The sequence below is a fragment of the Hyaena hyaena genome, unplaced genomic scaffold, assembly GCF_003009895.1.
Source record: "Hyaena hyaena isolate Hyena2069 unplaced genomic scaffold, ASM300989v1 scaffold_95, whole genome shotgun sequence".
Taxonomy (NCBI): domain Eukaryota; kingdom Metazoa; phylum Chordata; class Mammalia; order Carnivora; family Hyaenidae; genus Hyaena; species Hyaena hyaena.
Window position 1 is genome coordinate 2,955,637 of NW_024080727.1, and position 7,824 is coordinate 2,963,460.

Consider the following 7,824-nt stretch of genomic DNA (forward strand, 5'->3'; position numbering starts at 1 on the left):
GGCAAAGAGAGAGAGGGAGAGAGGGAGAATCCCAAGCAGGCTCCAGGCTCAGTGCAGACCTTGACACAGGGCTCGATCCCACGACCTGGGATCATGACCTGAGCCAAAATCAAGTGGAATGCTCAACCAACTGAACCACCCAGGCACCTTTTATTAGGAGTAGTATTTTTAAATATGATCTCATTTTCTTCTTTGCCCTCACTGGGGTCTACTGAGGCAGAAGAGCCTGGTCTCTGGCCAGCAACCCGACCTCCCGGTGCAGCCTTTGAGAGGGAGCACAGAAGAAAAATGTGCTAGGACTCAGGGCATCCAAAGATCATCTAATCTAATCTAATCCCATGAAGGAGAAAACAGGACTCTCCCAGTGTAATCCCAATTTAACCCATGCCCTGATTCCTGCCCAAGACACTTAGTGAGATCCTATTATATATCAGGGTAGGTAAGATACTAGATCCGGATGGATCCCTACAATTACCTGGTGATCAGCTCCGGAGGCAGGAGAGCTTTGAGCAAGCCAAGAAAATTTCCAACACCAGTCTACTCACCTAAAGAAAGGAGAGAAATTATTATTTTTTTCACCGCAGTGCTATGTAATTCATTTTATCTGAAGGCTTTTTGAAGTATGTATGCATATTATAAATGTTAGTTATTGGTACTTTTGTTCTTATTTGCAATAAACGCAAGGCTATCTGAGAAGGGAGAATACATCTTACACTTTGGCAGTGACTTTTATAAATGCTGAACGACTATAAAGATGGGAAGGCTGAGGATGCCTAGGATATATGACTTGTAAAGACTTCCTGGGAGCGTGGCTGGTGTCATGCGCACTTGGAAATTGCCAGGTGTTGGCTGATCAGGTTGCATAAGAGCCCAAGGCAAGGATTCTGAAATATCGGGGCCTCCCTCTGTGATCCTGAGCACATCCCTTTTGGCCCAAGTTCAGACTTGTGCCTCACCCAGGAGAGGGGAGATGTATCCTTTGCCTCAGTGTCTGCCTACAAGAATGTAACTAGGATATGTTTATATCCTCAGAGAGCATAGGATACCATTTCCCTAGGCTCTTGAATATTTGCAGAAGCTTTCCAAGAATGAATTCTACATATCAGGATTGCATACAAGAAAGTCAAGCAAGTTTAGAGTGCCTCAGATGCCTGCACAATGACTCTTTCCAGAAGTGTTGGCCCTTGGGGTTCATCTGAGATCCATTCCAGCTCCTCCCTCCATGACAAGCACAGGCTAGGTCAAATGTCTAGGTCAAGTGTCTGGGGCTTAGGTCATTTGTGTCTCCCATATACACCCCCTGGGCCCACATTTTCTTTTCTTTTTTTTTTTTTTTAATTTTTAAAGTTTATTTATTTTGAGAGAGAAACAGAGAGTGAGCCGGGTAGGAGCAGAGAGAGAGAGAGGGAGGGAGAGTCCTAAGCAGGGTCCACACTGTCAGTGCAGAGCCCGAAGAAGGACTTGAATCCATGAACCGTGAGATCATGACCTGAGCCGAAACCAAGAGTCAGACTCTTAACCAACTGAGCCACCCGGGTGTGCCTTGGCCCACATTTTCTACTCCGCTGGAAAGAGAACAGCAAGATCCCCCTCTGTCACCACCATGGATGACAACCAGGTGAGAAAACAAAAGTGGCTACGAAGTCAGAGCCCCAGCAAGGCTCTTTACCCCTTTCTCCCTTCCCACTAGTCTGGAGGATATACAAATTCACAGGACCCAGGCTCTGTCCGCTTGGCATTGGATTCAAACTCTCCCCCGTGAATCACCTGCATGTTATTTCCAAGTACACACCGTTTACAAATTAACAGGTTCGGGGCACCTGGGTGGCTCAGTTGGTTGAGTATCCGACTTCGGCTCAGGTCATGATCTCACAGCTCGTGGGTTCGAGCCCCGCGTCGGGCTCTGTGCTGACAGCTCAAAGCCTGGAGCCTGTTTCCGATGCTGTGTCTCCTTCTCTCTCTGACCCTCCCCTGCTCACGCTGTCTCTCTCTCTCTCTCAGAAATAAATAAAACATTAAAAAAAACAAATTAACAAGTTCAATGGTTGAGATGCATGGTGCTTTTTCTGGCTCTATCACCTATTCTCCAAGTGCTCTTACAATTTCCTTTTTTTTTTTTTTGACTCATACGCTCTTTAATTTTACATCGTGGAAAAAATTAGACATGACCACAGAGAATCCTGGCTGCCATTTCATCCCTTGCTCAGCATCCCTCTGGCAGAACAAAAGAAGGACATTGTTCTCCATGAATCTATTTATATAGAACCATTTTAACAGTTTTCCCCCCAATCCAAAAGCCATGCACGTTCAGTTCATATATTTATTTGGATGCTGACAGACAAAGCTGCATCCACTGTGTGCTACGCGCGCTTCTAGGCACCAGAGAACTAAACGGACAAAGATCCCTGCCTTCACCAAGCTTTTATTCTAGCAGATCCCAGATGCAGAAGATAAAATTTAGGGGGAAAATGGAGGGGCGCCTGGGTGGCTTAGTTGGTTAAGCGTCCGACTTTCGCTTAGGTCATGATCTCGCGGTTCGTGGGTTCGGGCCCTGCGTCGGGCGCTGTGCTGACTGCCAGCTCGGAGCCTGGAGCCTGTTTCAGTCTGTGACTCCCTCTCTCTCTGACCCTCCCCTGCTCACGCTGTCTGTCTCTCTCTCCTAGAAATAAATTAAAAAAAAAAAAAAACATTAGGGGGAAAATGGAAACATCAGCCTTAATTTCAGTTGTTCATGGTATAGAAATATCCTTCTGGTGCCTTTTTAAAAAAGGTCTTCAGGGGCGCCTGTGTGGCTTAGTTGGTTAAGCATCCGACTTTCGTTTAGGTCATGATCTCGCGGTTCGTGGGTTCGAGTCCTGCGTCGGGCTCTGTGCTGACTGCCAGCTCAGAGCCTGGAGCCTATTTCAGAGTCTGTGTCTCCCTCTCTCTCTGACCCTCCCCTGCTCATGCTGTCTCTCTCTCTCCTAGAAAAAAAAATTTGTTAAAAAAGGTCTTCACTTAAACATCTTAATTATTTAATAAAGGTGATACCTTTCATTACCTTTTTCTGTATATTTGAAAATTTTAATAATAACTTATTTTTTGGCAGAAGATACAGCCGTGGGGCCCTCTCTGCTTGTGTCTGCCTCCTGAGGAAAACAAGTCTCCCCCTGCCTGCTGCGTATTCTCCAGAGGGAATCTGTGACTGTACAAGCATATTTCTGTGTCTCCTCCGCCTCCTACCTGGGAATCCGAAGAAGTTGGGCCTCTTAGACATGACCTACCAGCTGACCACCCTCTATTCCAGATGATTTGGGGTAAGGGGATGGCGGGGACACTTCCTCAGGGCTGGGGCTGCCTCTGCTCCAGGCAAACTTGGCCCGTGCCCATGACCGAGGCTCCACCCAGCGCAAGCACCCTCTGCGGCTATCGTGCAATCCGGGCCCAAAACTCTTTGAGCCCAGTCTTCTCATGGGTGATGGAACCAGAATGCTCTCCGGCTGGTCTAACAAAGGCCAGTGGGGTCAGTGGGTTGGGACGGTCTCATAGAGACCTACTTGCTGTGTATTGTACGGGTGAAAAGTGGTCCTACAGCCGAGGTCTTCCCTCTGATGGCACATTAGGATCACCTGGGGAGTTAGAACCCCCCCCCCCCATAGATCCCAATGCCCAGGCCCCACCTGGACCAATTAACTCAACTGCGCTGGGCCAGGAGCCCAGATGTCGCCTATTCTAAAGCTGCCCAGCGGTTCCAGAAGGCAGCCAGAGCGTGGGCCAGCACTCAGGAGCACAAGGACCACAGGCAGACGGTGTAGACTGAATCAGTGTAGATGGGGAAGTCAGTTATGTCGTGGGGTGGGGGCTGTTTTTGTAATTCTGATTTTGGGGGACATAGGAACCGCAAGGTCTGTGTTGAAGATCATTGGTGTTTAATGAAAGGCTGCGAGTATATCGGTCAAGGTGTTCTCAGAGGTGGGAAATCAGGCAGTGCTCATGCTCGGGGGTGGGGGTGGCTGGGCGGGGCGCCAGTGGGATACTAGTTACAGAAGTCTGTTCATTTTGCTGTACACTGAGGATTTATGCACTTTACCGCAAGTGTGTTACGTTGATGAAAGCCTTAGAAATCTCTCTCTCTCTCTCTCTCTCTCTCTCACACACACACACACACAAGTTGCTACAAAAAGGTTAACAGTTGTAACCTCTTGGGTGGTTACATTTTGAGTGCCTTGCGTTTTCTCCTTTGCACTTTAAGGCATTGTTTGAATATTTTACTGTGCGCAGGTATCATTTTACAAAGATAGCACATTTCTAAAAGAAAGTCGGTGGAGAAGAAAGGGCACAGAAAGAGGGAAGAAGGGGGAGAGACATTGAATCAATTATCAGGATAGCCTTGTTGGCGTCTCATGTTTATTACAGAGCGAACGGTAATTATTTGATTGTTTCCTATCGCAGACCCGTTCCCTAGCAAGTAGTCCAGCCTAGTTCCTGGTAACCCCCATATTGAGTGTCCCTCCCAAGTCCTAGGACCCTGACCTCTGTTCCCAGACTTCCCAGAACAGTAGCTACCTGGACTTTTTCTGAACTTGGGTGAGGCAAATCCCTTGGTCTACGTTAACCAGAGGCATAGGCACGTTCGCATGGACATCTGCCCAGGCGTCTCTCTGACCATAGGAGAGGGGCCGGGGGAATCAGGCACATACTCCTCTCTGTTGGAGAGAAGTTTCTACTGGGTAAATGCTTGGACTTCCCCCAAATTCACCTGGCCAGACTCAGAAATCCAAAATTAACTTTCCCTTTTACACTTTATACTTCTTCAGAATTTCCCTTGCCAGACCGAGGAGGGGGGCGGGGAAGAGTAGGGGCCATCACCCCACCAATTTAGTCTGACAGCATGAAAAACTTAGCAATGATCATTCAGTTATAGAGAAAGTGCCCTGGAATAATTGTATTGACTATTATTGCCGACGCTTTTGTTATTGATTGATGAAGGAGGAAGTGTGTTGTTATTATCTGTCAATATTTCCTATGGACCCCCAAAATTTTTAAGTGCACCCTTGACGATTGCCCTGTAAGCAATGACTAGGTCCCCATTTCATGGAGAATGATCCACAGTTGTGTCAGCAGAGCTTGCCTGCTCCCCGCCCACCAGTGTGACTGTCCAAGACATCTTGAGAAATGAATGTAAAAACCCCTATTGTCCAGTCTGAGAATGGCTGTGCATTTTTCCTGCCCCCTGCAGTCACAGTCAAAGCAGATGGTAATGGTCTGAACTCTCATTTCACCAAGCCAAGCACCTACTCTAAAGGTCAGACAAGGTGGGCAGAGAGCAGAGCCTATAGAATGAGACCCCCAACTCCCCCCCCCAGCATAAAGCACTCTGAGAAAATGAATTACATGCAGCAGCAATTTCCTTTCCATGTAGGCACTTGGTTCCTACTACTTAGCCTCTGAACCCTAAAATATCCTGCTGTCTCTTTCCCTCTGGGTGAATGCAGTGGGGACAGCACCAAATTAAGAGAGCACCAAATTAAGTTCAAGTGCAGGTTCTGTGTATGGTGGAGCATGCTTTGGCCTTGAGCCTTTATCTGTGGAATGGGGATAATACACAGGGGTGATAGTCAATGGGAGGTTCCATGAGCTGAGACAAAGTGAAAGTACTTAATGGCAATCTCTGCAGCCGGAGGTAGTTTTGATATAACTACATTTCTATTCCTTTTTCTTACCCATCTTCTGTTCTCGCTAGCTGCCGTGTTTATGGTACTCCTCCTGACTCAGGGGAATCCAAGGGTGAGGATGTACTGGGGTTGCAGGAGGAGGAGGTAGTGCTCTATTGTTTATTTATATGCTTATTACTGGCCGGTCATATTAGCATGTCAGCTGCACCAAGGCAGGGTTCACTGAGGTGTCTACTGCCGCAACTCTGGACAGTGCCTGGGCTCCCTTACCCACAGTTGTTTGGATAAAGTTTATTTTTTATTTATTTTTGAGACAGGAATAGAGAGTGAGGGAGGGAGGGGCAGAGAGAGAGAGGGAGAGAGAGAATTCCATGCAGGCTCCGCACTGTCAGCGCAGAGCCTGATGTGGGGCTCGAACCCACAAACCGCAAGATCATGACCTGAGCTGATCAGGAGTCGGACACTTAACCTACTGAATCATCCAGGCACCCCCTTTACCCATATTGCAAGTTATCACTATTATATCAATGTCATCATTGATATTTACAATTGACCTATTGTTGGTTGTAGATTATGTAAAATAATTTCAATGATGTAATAGTATCAATGACTTAATAATATATCAATATGATAAATTATAAGTCCCCCACTCCCACCCCCCATTAAGGAGAAACTGCTGGACACAAGAGAGAACTTTACATCAGCTATGCTAGTCGGGTTGTTGCCCTTTGAGATCTGTCACTGGAATATTCGAACTTCAGGCTTTGAGCTAGAATACACACTTTACATATGTTCTCACAGAAATCTCCTTGAAGCTTCTGTTGCACCCCCAGGAGCCTTTTCTTCTCTCTTTTGAATTTTTTTTTACTTTTTAAAGTTTATTTATTTATTTTGAGAGAGAGAGAGAGAGAGAGAACCCCAAGCAGGCTCCACATGTCGGTGCAGAGCTGGACACAGGGCTTGAACCCACCAACTGTGAGATCATGACCTGAGCTGAAATCAAGCATCGGATGCTCAACTTACTGAGCCATCCAGGCACCCCATTCTCTCTTAATACATCTTTGATGAACTCCAGAGAAACTTTCTATTCTACACAGAATGTCCAAAGCTTTATTTTAAAAAATTCTACAGCTCCTGATCTCATTTATGTTGTCAGATGAATCCTCCTGCTGGCAAAGCTTGTGAGGGCTGGGATTTCCATGAAGCCTTCCTTTAGTTCAGGCTCATGAAGAAAGAATCATCTCAGGGTTTCCTTCTTTCTGCAGGAAGATCTGGGAGCCAGGTTCAGGACACCCGGTGGGAAATTGAGGAGGCATTTTTTCTGCCCAGGGCACAGTCATTGCCTGTTGCATCCTAGTTGGGTGACTAAAATCATAGAAAATGGGATTTCTTCTTTCCAGAAACTAGAGTTTGATAGAAAGATTATAGAGAGTGTCAAAAACTTAAAATAGGAAAAATGAAGGTGAGGTTTGACCTGGAACAGAAAGAGCCAGGAGACTACCTGCTAGAAATCACAGGGGACAGCTAGCGAGGAGCTGGGGACAGAGCCACATGACAGTCAACTAACCAGGAGTCAGTGCTTTGTCAACTAGCTCTTTTTGTTTCCGTTGTCTGTTTCCCTTTAGTTTTCTCTTAATTTCTTTTTTTTTTTTCATTTTGTAGGCCGGGAGATAAATGAATAGAATAATATTTTCTATCCAATCATTTTTCCTAGCCCGTTTCAATGTTCCAAAGTTCAATTAACAGAACAGGGAAGCCACCCTGAACTGAACTCAACACTTTGGAATAGTTTTCTCTTAATTTCTAAAAAAAAGAGTGTGTGTGTGTGTGTGTGTGTGTGAAAATGCCCCCATCCTGCCCTCGTTCTCTAAAGGAAGATGAGGAAAGTTCTGGAAACTGTCATCAGCCGGAGACAAAGGAGAGTAGAAGCTGTGAATGAGGAGCCATGACCATGCAGCCTTCCCATGTTCAGGAAACTCTGTCATCCCTCCTTTCTCTTTACAACAAACCTGATACATATTCAAGGTCAGTTAGAGAGCGTTTACTGAACCCTACTGGGGAGGGAAAACTCAGAGAGAACCCCCCCCCAGGACAGCTCCCCCCTCCTATGCAAACAGCCTCTCAACCAGCTTTGTTTCACGTGGCTTCTGATGACCAGGGTTCCCTGGGT

The 7,824-nt window shown here is 46.4% G+C and overlaps 1 non-coding gene across 1 annotated transcript; it reads right to left on the bottom strand.

Moving 5' to 3' along the window:
• Positions 1-7,308: 7,308 nt before the first annotated feature.
• LOC120233707 lies at positions 7,309-7,440 on the bottom strand. Its single transcript, XR_005528893.1, has one exon. It is a non-coding gene; the product is annotated as a small nucleolar RNA SNORA36 family (small nucleolar RNA).
• Between the last annotated feature and the right edge of the window lie 384 nt (positions 7,441-7,824).